We start from the raw sequence: 11,406 nt of genomic DNA on the forward strand, positions 1-11,406 counted from the left end.
TTGTTGTTGCTGTGGCATAGGCCTCAGCTGCAGCTCCAATTCGACCCCTAGCCCAGGAACTTCCATATGCCACAGGTGTGGCCATAAAAAAAAAAAAAGTAGGGGGAGTTCCTGCTGTGGCACAGCAGGTTAAGGATCCTGCATTACCACAGCTATGGTGTAGGTTGCAGCTGAGGCTCGGATTTGATCCCTGGACCAGGAACTTCCATACACCGTGGGTGTGGAAAAACAAAAATGTAGGGGAAAATCATCCAGATCTGACTTTGTTCTTATAGGCATTGAAGAGCTGCTTTGAGGATGCCCAAGACAGGAAGAGCAGGAGGAATCTGGGGAGGTGAAAACTGGATTGATGGAGGACAGGTGTGAGGGGTGGGGAGAGAATTTCTCACTGTATATTCTTTATGACTATGAAAATGTTTAACCGTGTTAAACACATCCACTCATTAATTGTCAATCTTTGTCCAAGTCTTATTCAGCCTCTTGCTGTCTCTTGCTGTGGGATGGTTGGATCCTGGCACATCCGGCTCTGCCACACAGTAGGGATTCCCAACACTGACCATGAGAGGGGAGAAGGGGAAGAGTGGACATCCTTCACAAGAAAGGACAAATGGCAGGGACAAGGGCTGGGAGTCAGGGCTCTGATCCCTGCCGTGCCCTTGCTGTGTGACTGTGGGTAAGTCCCCTCCCCTCTGCCAGCTGCATTTCCTCACCTGCAAGCTAGAGGAGCAGCAGGATCAACACCCTCTGGTCTCAGGGAGGCAGGAGGAAGCCTGGGGCATGGTGATGAGCTGCTCTTCATGTGGGTGTCTGAACGGGAAGGAAGCCAGTGTCAGCTGCCTCAGAAAAGGTAGGACACACCCAGGCAGCTGGCTCCCAGGAGGTGGAGGCTTTAGAGTGTATGTCATCTGTGAAGTTAGAGGGTTTCCGCATTCTGCTGAGCAGCATGTTGGCATGGGATGTGGGGAGGGGTTGAGCTCCAGAGAAATGGGGGAGATGTAAGGAGAGGCAGCCTTTGTCCATGTTATAAAGGGGACATGGACATTCGAGAATAGCCCTGTGAGAGGCACTTTCCTCCTGGTTCCTGCCTCTTAGAATCCCTTTGAAGCAGCAGTACCATTTCCATTTAAAGAGGGGAACGCTCCTTCTGGCTCAAAGAAGTGACTTGACCAATGTCATATGGCTTGTAGGTGCCAGAGGTGGAATGCCTGGCACCAAATGCATTCTCTTCTACACTCTGAATGTCATTTTGAAGCTGGACCCAGAGTCCAATGAATTCTCCTAATTGCTTGTTCCATATGTTGAATTGCAGATTGTCACTCTGGAGGCATATTCATGATCTTGAAACCCTCCCTGTTGGCTGAAATTAAACTATGCTGTTAAAAGTCCGGGTGATGGATATCCTACAGCTGAGGGTGAATAGAGGGGGCATGAAGGGGACTCTAAGGTGCTGGTCATGTCCTGTTTCAGGGGTTTGTTCAATTTGGGGCACTTCCTAAAATTGTGTTCATTTTTCTGCACCCATGTCACACTTCACTGCAAACCTCATCTTGCTGTTTAACAAGGAAAGCCCTGAAAGGTGATAGGAAAATAATGTTTAAGGTTTATTTAGAAAAATACAAATGTCATTTTTAAATGGGGCTCTATATCCTGTCATGGCTGTGGCCACATGAAAGCAGCTAATGAGACTGAGAAGTGCCCTGTGCCTGGGGGAGAGAGGCGGTCAAGATGATGGCCACAGGGTCTGGGCAGCTGCCTGACTTCTTGCTGGTGACGCCAACTATTTGTCATTCCCAAATGCTTACATAACAATGTGCCACCACGTGGGCCAAGAATTCCCTTCCCACTTGTGTATGTCTCCTCTGGCCTTCTGGTTCAGTCTAGACAAATACCGACCTCAGGGCAATCAAGCAAAATCACTCACCCAGGAAATATTTGTCTGAGCTTCGGTCCTGGGAGGAAGAACCCCGGTTCCCTCTGGCTGCTTTGACGTTAGAACCTGAAATCTCCCAGGGGGCCATGGCTTTTTTGGTCCACTAAAGAGCCAGTTAGCTTAGAGAATATCTAAATTGGGAGCCAAGGTGGCAGTGATGAGGATTTGACGCTCCAAAACAGGAAAAAAAAAAAAAAGAGGGAGAAGTGCTTTTGCATTTCATGGGTTCCAGATCTGGCAGTTAGAAACCATCATTATAGGAGTTCCCTGGTGTGACAGTGGGTTAAGGATCCCACATGGCCACTGCTGTGGCTCAAGTCACTGCTGTGTTCTGGGTTCTATCCCTGGCTCGGGAACTTCTGCATGCCGCAAGTGTGGCCAATAAAAATTAAAAATAAAAATGTCAGTAAATAAATGCCCATATCCACACTTGGCCTTCCTTCTAAGAAGTATTTTCGGGGGGGGGGGTTAGAAGGGCCCACTCCACCAACCAGTTCTGACACCCTGCCCTGAGAAAGGATGTTAAAGCCGACGTCCAGGAGTCCTGTGGCCAAGAACATTGATCCCAGATATTTCTGCCTTTGCAGGGGGTAAAACCTCCAAGAGGACATTGAAAAGATGTTTTGCACATTTTAAAAACATTTTTTGACTTAAAAATCACTGATAAGTCACCTCTGCCTTTCATTTTACCTTCATTATCTTCTGGCTTTTGGGGATTAAACACAACTGCTGAGGGGCAGAGGAAAGCTCAGAGCCTCTGGAACTGGAGGATCCAGGTTCTAGTCGAGGCTTTATCACTTACTGAGGAACTGTGGTCAAGTCACTGCCCTGAACCTCAGCTGTAAACAGAGGGTAGGACATAGTGATGACCTGAGCCACTTCCGTGACAGTCACCCCTCATTTCTTCTCCTAATGGCTAACAGGAGATCCTATATTTATTTCTCTCTTAAGTCTTCTCAAGTTGACCCTGACTCCCAGGAAATTTGTCCAGAGTAGGGAGGGACAGCAGCCTGGCTTCCTCAGCCAAGCCCAGGGGACAGCATCTGAATAATCCTCTGTTGCTATTGCCTCCAGCTGCCACATGGGGCCGCTGTGGAACACTGGCCTGGTGCAGAGGATCAGCTGGGGCTGAGGACGTCTTGGAGCAGAAGCAGAAGAAAAATGAGGAAAAGAAGGCTGCTCTACTCATCCACTGCAGGCCTCCTGCCCCTGCAGCCCGAGTTGGAAACTAGACAGCCTCAACTTGAGTTCAAGCGCAGCGTTTTGATTGTGACGTGAGACTGCACATCTTAAGTACTGAACTAAGACCATTTCTGCAACATTACTTTAGGGACAGCAGAGATCAAACCCTACAGGGTGTAGAGCTGGCAGAGAATTAAAGAAGTGAGAGCACAAGATAAAGTTGTGTTTTTGTTATGTCCCATGAGTCATCTGTAATGATGGGTCCCATCAGGATGCTCTGGGATGAGAGCCAAATTTAAACAAAAGTTAGCAGAAATGGAGGCGTTATAGCTTCAAGCAAGCAAGAGAGGGCAGGCTGGAACTGGCCTATGGGTCTAGGTGCAGGGAGGAGGGACCATTTCTGCCTTCCATCTCAGCCTCTCTCCATGCATTGTGGCATGTGGTGCTCAGACTTATACCCCATGTTTTACCACCAGGAATATCCCCAGAGGACGGTTCTGACTGGAGAGACTGAGTCAGATGTCTAGTATGGGCAGTCAGAATTGGGATGGGGTCCAGCAATTGAACCTGCTTGTGGCACATACTCAAAAAAAAGGATGGGCCACCTGTCCTAGATCACACAGGCTGCATCATAGAGCATGGATTGAAGTGGGTACAATTCAAGGCTGAAGAATCAGAAAGGCAGCTTTGGGCTTAATTCAGGTAGTGGGAGCAAGGCTTTAGAGAAGTCAATGGATTCAAGAGATAGTTAGAAAGAACAGAACTTGATTATTTCATGTAATGAGTTGAATGATGTTGGCGAGGAACTGAGTTGTGTTCTTTCCAAATTCAGAAGTTGAAGCCCTAACTCCTAATGTGATTGTACCTGGAGGTGGGGGGTTTGGGGGGAGTAATTAGGTCTGGAGGATGTCATGAGGGTGGGGCCCTCACAGCGGGATTAGTGCCCTTATGAGAAAAGACACCAGAGGGAGTTCCCATTGTGACTCAGCAGGTTAAGGACCAGACGTTGTCTCTGTGGGGATTCGGGTTCAATCCCTGGTCTCTCTCAGTGGGTTAAGGATCTGGTGTTGCCATGGCTGTGGCGGAGGTCGCATATGCAACTCCAATTCAACCCCTGGCCCAGGAACTTCCATATGCCACAGGTACAACCATAAAAAGCAAAGAAAGAGAGAGAGAGAAAGAGAGAGAAGAAGGAAGGAAGGAAAGAAGAAAGGAAGGAAGGAAGGGAGAAATGACACCACAGAGCCTGCTTCCTCTCCACCGAGCGAGGACACAGCAGAAAGGCAGCTGTCCGTAAGCCAGAGATCTCTTACCAGACGCCATACCTGCCAGCACCTTGATCCTAGGCTCATTAGCCTCCAACTTTTTTTTTATTATTTTGCTTTTCAGGGCCACACCTGCGGCATATGGAAGTTCCCAGGCTAGGGGTCAAATCAGAGCCACAGGGGTCTGCACCACAGCCACAGGAATGTGGGATCCAAGCCTTGTCTGCAACCTACACCACAGCTCATGGCAATTCTGGATATTAAGCCACTGAATGAGGCCAGGGATCAAACTCTCATCTCATAGATACTAGTCAGGTTTGTTACTGCTGAGCCATGATGGGAACTCTAGCCTTCAACTTTGAGAAACACATTTCTGTTGTTTAAACCACCCAGACTAGTTTATTTTCTTATGGGAGCCCAGACAAACTGAGACAGTGTTCGCTCAAAAGACATGTCCACCTAGAATTTCAGAATGTGCCCTCATTTGGAACAATGGCCTTTATAGATGAAATTCATGTAGCGATCGCAATCATCCTGGATTAGAGTAGATCCTCAACCCAATGGTGAGTGTCCTGACAAGGGACAGGAAAGGAGACACACAAAGACACAGGGAAGAGGCTGCCTGGGGGCAGACACAGGACTGATGCTGCCAGAAGCCAAGGAACACTTGTAGCTACTAGAAGCTGGAAGTGAGGAGAGAGAATTCCTCCCTTGAGCCTCCAGAGAGCATGTGGCCCTGCTGATGCCTTCATTTTGGATTTCTGCTCCCTAGAATTGTGAGAGATTAATTTTTGCAGTTTATGGCAGCTGTGCTTGGACTTGAATACAGTGGCGTATAAATATACGTACTTGTATCTACATTATCACAATTATCCTAGAGGGAGCCATTGCTGATAAAATTGGACAAGTTTCGTTTCACTCATTCAAACCATATTTATGAAGGGCTTACCATATGCCAGTCAGACACTATACTATGGAAGTGCTGGAGGTACAATGGCAACAAGACAGATCCCCCTGTCACACACACACACACACACACACACACACACACACACACACACACACACCTGCTGCCATGGAGTTTATATCTAGTGGTCGGAAAGAATAAAACAAATAAGCAGTTTGGAAAAGCAATAAGGTCCTGCTGAACAGCACAGGGAACTGTATCTAGTCACTTGTGATGGAACCTGATGGAAGATAATGTGAGAAAAAGAAAAAAATATATATATATAACTGGGTTACTTTGCTGTACAGTAGAAATCGACAGGACATTGTAAATCAACTATAACAGCAAAAATAAAAATCCTAAGGATAAAATAAAACAAATAAGCAAACAATAAACTAATAAAAACTGGACTTCAAATCATAAAGGAAAGAAATAAGATGCCGAAATAGGGAACAAAGAAGTGAGGAGTAGAAAATTCTTCAGAAAGAATCATCAGGAATTCCCCTTGTGGCTCAGTGACAACTGACTAGTATCCATGAGGACACAGGTTGGCTCCCTGGCCTTGCTCAGTGGGTTAAGCATCCCACGTTGCTGTGGCTGTGGTGTAGGCTGGCAGCTGCACCTCCGATTCGACCACTAGCCCATCAACCCCTAGCCTGGGAACTTCCATATGCCTTTAGGAAAGGAAAACAAAACAAAACAAAAACAAACAAACAAACAACAAGAAAGAATCATCAGAAAAGGTGGTCAGGATAGGCAAGGCAATTAGTAGTATTCTAATTTTTACCTTCACTCATATTAATTAGTGGATATTGTCTAAGAAAAAAGAATTAACCACATTTATAAAAAGTTATGTTTAAAAACAGCCAGTAGGGGAGTTCCTGCTGTGGTACAGTGGATTAAGAATCTGATTGCAGTGGCTCAAGTTGCTGCAGAGGTGCAAGTTTGATCCCTGGCCCGGTGCAGTGGGTTTAAAGGATCCGGTGTTGCCACAGCTGCAGCTCAGATTCAGTCCCTGGCCTGGGAACTTCCATATGCCATGGTTGTGGCCATAAAAACAAAAAAGGAATAAATAAAAATAGCCAGTGGAACAAATGTCCAACAGGCACATGAAAAGAGGATTGAAATCATTAATAGTTAGGAATGCAAACCGAAGCCGCCATGAGCATCACTCCCCCCAAAAAAAGAGGGGACGTGAACAAGTGTTGGTGAAAATATGGAGAAATTGGAACCCCCTACACGGTTAGTAAGAATGTAAAATGGTGGCTCCATATCCTCGGTAGAAAGGAGTGTGGTGGTTCTGCCAAAAGTTAATCATAAAATACCATGCTATCCACCAACTCCATCCTAGGCATATAGCACTCATACATGAATGCTAATGGCAGCACTACTCACTCTAGCCAAAAGGTGGAAACAATCCATTTATACACCAATGGATGAATGGATAAGCAGAATATTGGCCACATACTCATATAATAATATTCAGCCTTAGAAAGGGATGACATACTGCCTATAGGCTAGGACATGGAAAAATCTTGAAAATATTATCCTAAGTGAAATAAGCCAGATATAAAAAAGGTCACACAGGAGTGCCCACTGTGGCGCAGTGGAAACGAATCCGACTAGGAACCGTGAGGTTTCGGGTTCGATTCCTGGTCTCGCTCAATGGGTTAGGGATCCGGGGTTGCCGTGAGCTGTGGTGTAGGTCATAGGCGCGGCTCAGATCCTGCGTTGCTGTGGCTGTGGTATAGGCTGGCAGCTGTAGTTCCAATTCAGCCCCTAGCCTGGGAACCTCCATATGCTGTGGGTGTGGCCCTAAAAAGCAAAAAATAAAATACAGTAGAATAAAAGGTCACATATGGTATGATTCCATTTATGTGAAATGTCTGGCATAGGTAAATCCAAAATTACAGAAAATGGATGTGTGGTTGCGGGGGGTGGGGAGGCTAGGAGAAAGAGGAAAGGGGAAGAGTGTTTAGTGGGTGTGATGTTCTCTTTGGAGTGATGAGTGTTTTGAAACTAGAGAGAGGTGAAGGTTGCACCATATTGTAAATGTACCAGATACCAATGAATTTTACACTTAAAAAGGTTAATTTTATGTTATGGGAATTTCACTTTAATAAAAAAAAAAAAAAACACTAGAAGATTATAAACATTCCAAATTGTCAGAAGGTACCCATATGCCAAGCAAAACAAAACAAAACAAAACAAAATAAGATAAATTTTAAAAAGCATTAAAGACAAAAAGCATGGTCTAAAACAAGACAATAACCAAGACTTAATATATTTGTCCCGGAATTCTCATTGTGGCTCAGTTCAATCCCTGACCTTGCTAGTGGGTTGGGGCTCCAGTGTTGCTGTGGCTGTGGTGTAGGCCAGCAGCTGTAGCTCTGATTCCACCCCCAACCTGGGAACCTCCACATGCCTCGGATGTGGCCCTAAAAGCCGAAAAAAAAAAAAAAAAAGGATTTATACAAAGAAAATCTTTAAAAAGAGGGACAAAAAGGAAGATTTGACTAAACGCAAATATTTCATATTCTTATAAAGACTCACTTGTGTAAAGATGATAATTCTTTCAGAATTAATCTATAGATTTAGTACAATGCCAGTGAAAGATCAACAGAGGTCTTTGGGTTTAATGTTTTTATTCTGTCTTGTTTTCCAGAACCACACTGAATGCCAAGTTTTTGGAGCCCTTACTCCACTTGTTAATAATTTTATTCTTGTCTTTTCCTTGCCAGTGGTACATGTCCTGCTTTCAGACCTATCTTTCCTGTAGTTTCAATGAATAGAATTCTAGGTTTTAGACTTGAAAAACCACAGCAGCAAAATCAAAGAAAACTTTCCTTCTTTCCTGCAGCTGCAGAGAGGAGCAGACAGCATCCTGCATCATAAACACCCATCCTGGAGCTCCCTTGTGGCTCAGCTGCTTAAGGATCCAGCATTGTCACTGCAGTGGCTATAGTTACATGCATTTGTGGCATGGGTTTGATCCCTGGCCCAGGAATTTCTGCATCCTCCTAGGTGTTAGTCCAACAAAGGAATAGCAAATCGCCTGGATTTTCAAGGTTGCCACTGTGCTCTGAGAAAAATAACTCCCCCAAGGGCTGTCATTCTAGCTGTTCATTTTGCTTAATTATGTCGACTCTGGAAGAAATATTTAAATCAATAACTGTTTCCTCAAAGGCATAAGCATTTGTTATCTGTCTTTGTTTGACTCCCCTCTTCTTTCACCAGAAGCATACAGTAAATAAATCTGAGAAATTTCTTATGGAAACAAAGACTTTGAGAGTTTTGCTCCATTCAAATGAGTACAGACCAGTGGCATCTAAACTGCATATAGATAAACTGAATGTGCAGTTCCAGCCAAGAACATTCTAGGGGGACAAAGGAATGAAATATTCCCGAAAGATGTTAATACATACTGTGAAGCCACAGAAATTAAAAGCACTTGATTCTAGCATAAAAATGTGCAGACAGATCGGTGAACAGAATAAATTCCAGAAATAGACTCAAAAATCATATAAAATAGACCAAAAATAGTATAAAATCAAGAGAATGTTTCAGATCAGTGGAGAAAAATGGGTTATCTTATAAATGCATGGGACAACTGGGGAAACATCTGGGAAAGAGTCAAATTGGATCTCTACTTGACTAAGCCAAAATAAATTCCAGATGGAGCGAAATCATGATTTTTAAAAATAAAGCTATAAAAGAGCTAGAACAAACACGGGGGATTTATTTTTATAATCCCACATTGTGGCAGTCTTTCCAAGCAAGACGCAAAAGTCAGAAATCGCAAAAGACAGACCGATAAATCCAGCCACAAGAAAATTAAAAATTTCCTTGTGGTAAAACCAAAATACCATCAACCAAGTCAAGAGGTAAATGATAAACTCGAGGGAAAGCATTAGCAAGACATGCGGTAAGGTGTCAAATGTTTTGATGTTCAAAAGGCTTTTAACCCAAAAAAAAAAAACAAACAAAAAAAACAGGTCAGCAGATCAACAGAAAGATGGTTAAAAGACACGGAAAAAGTCACAGAAAAGAAGTACAAAAAAAGTTGAGAAAAATAAAAAGTGAAGAAAAAGAAGTACAAATGTGTTTGTATGTGAACGCTGGATATTCTTGTGTGTGCAAAGAATATCTCTGAAAAGAGACCTAAGAATTCTTTTATTGTCCTATGGATAATTTCCTTTTAAAAGATTTGTTTGATTTATATTTATAAATATTTATATAAATATATTTATATTTTATGATGTCTATTACCTATTGAAAAGGGAAATCTTTGTTTTTTGGGTTTGTTTTTTTTTTTTTTTTTGGCCACGTCTGCAGCATGTGGAAGTTTCCAGGCCAGGGATGGAACTGGAGCCACTTCAGTGCCCTGAGCCACTGCAGCGACAACGCCGGATCCCTAACCTGCCACGAAGGAACTCCAGCAAATCTGTTTTTTTAAGAAGGAAAAGTTTGCAAGGAACATATTAACACTTTACAGGGAATCATCTATTTCTACATTAATATGTTTGAAATTCTTGCTTTCAAACTTTAAAAAAAATTTTATTTTATTTTAAAATTTTGTATTAAAGTATAGTTGCTTTACAATGCTGTGCTAATTTCTGCTGTACAGAAATGTGGCTTAGTTATAACATAGAACATATATACATTCTTTTATATATATTATACATAATATATTAAAAATATATATAATTATATTTATATGAAATTATATATAATATACAATATATGTGAATATATATTTATACACACATATACATTCTTTTATATATTATATATAAAATATATAATTATATTTATAGAAAATTATATATATAATATGAAAATTACATATATAAAATATATTAAAAGTATATATATTGTGGAGTTCCCATCGTGGCGCAGTGGTTAATGAATCTGACTAGGAACCATGAGGTTGCAGGTTCGGTCCCTGGCCTTGCTCAGTGGGTTAAGGATCCGGCATTGCCGTGAGCTGTGGTGCAGGTTGCAGACGCGGCTCAGATCCTCCATTGCTGTGTCTCTGGCATACGGCGGCAGCTATAGCTCCGATTGGACCCCTAGCCTGGGAACCTCCATATGACGCGGGAGAGGCCCTGGAAAAGACAAAAAAAAAAAGTATATACATTCTATAATTTTTATAAAATTTTTTATATAAAATATACAAATATATAATATCCAATATAAAAATATATGTATATATATTTTATATATACACATACTCCTTTCATTATTTTTTAATTTATTTTTTTTTGTCTTTTGTCTTTTTAGGGCCGCACCCCCAGCATATGGGGATTCCCAAGCTAGGGGTCGAATGGCAGCTGTTGCCCCGGCCTACGCCAGAGCCACAGCAACGCCAGATCCGAGCAGCATCTGTGACCTACACCACAGCTCAAGGTAACTCCAGATCCTTAACCCACTGGGCAAGGATAGGGATCGAACCTGCAACCTCACGGCTCCTAGTCGGATTTGTTTCTGTTGAGCCACTATGGGAACTCCTACATATTCCTTTCCATCATGGTTTATCCCCGGAGACTGGATATAGTTCCCTAGGCTATACATAGGACCTAGTTGTCTATGTCTTCTAGATGTAAAAGGCTTTCAAACATTTAAAATCCAATTGCCTAGACTGTCACCTCCGCTTTTGACTGCTTCTTCTTGTAGACATGTTCCCTTGTGGAAGAGAAACAGCCTGTCTTTCAAGAGGGAAAATCACACGAGAAGTGAAAAACTATGTACAGGTTGCTCGGACTTGCCTCCCAAAAGCCCTTGGAAATTCAGTGATTCATTCTCCCTCTGACTGGTGCCACCAGTAAGTACTGATTCAGTAGCTCAGTACAGGCTGTCCTGATGCTAACATCACTAGACCTTCTCTCCAAGCGCATTCCAGGGTCCCAGGAAGGAAGACCTCTGGACTCCAAGATTCTTGGAGGCAGATTCCATGGTACCCATGGATGCTCTGCCCCCCTGTGGTGATAGGTTGCTATAGCAACCATGCCATCCTTGCGGAATTGCCGGAGTCCCTGGATGACTAGCCCAGGATTTTCAGTAGAGGGCGCTGATGAGACAGC

This window comes from Sus scrofa, chromosome 13 (assembly GCF_054392235.1).
Source record: "Sus scrofa isolate SSC_HxYL_T2T_F1_AM1 chromosome 13, Sscrofa_HxYL_maternal_Yorkshire_Landrace_v2.0, whole genome shotgun sequence".
NCBI classification, from domain to species: Eukaryota; Metazoa; Chordata; class Mammalia; order Artiodactyla; family Suidae; genus Sus; species Sus scrofa.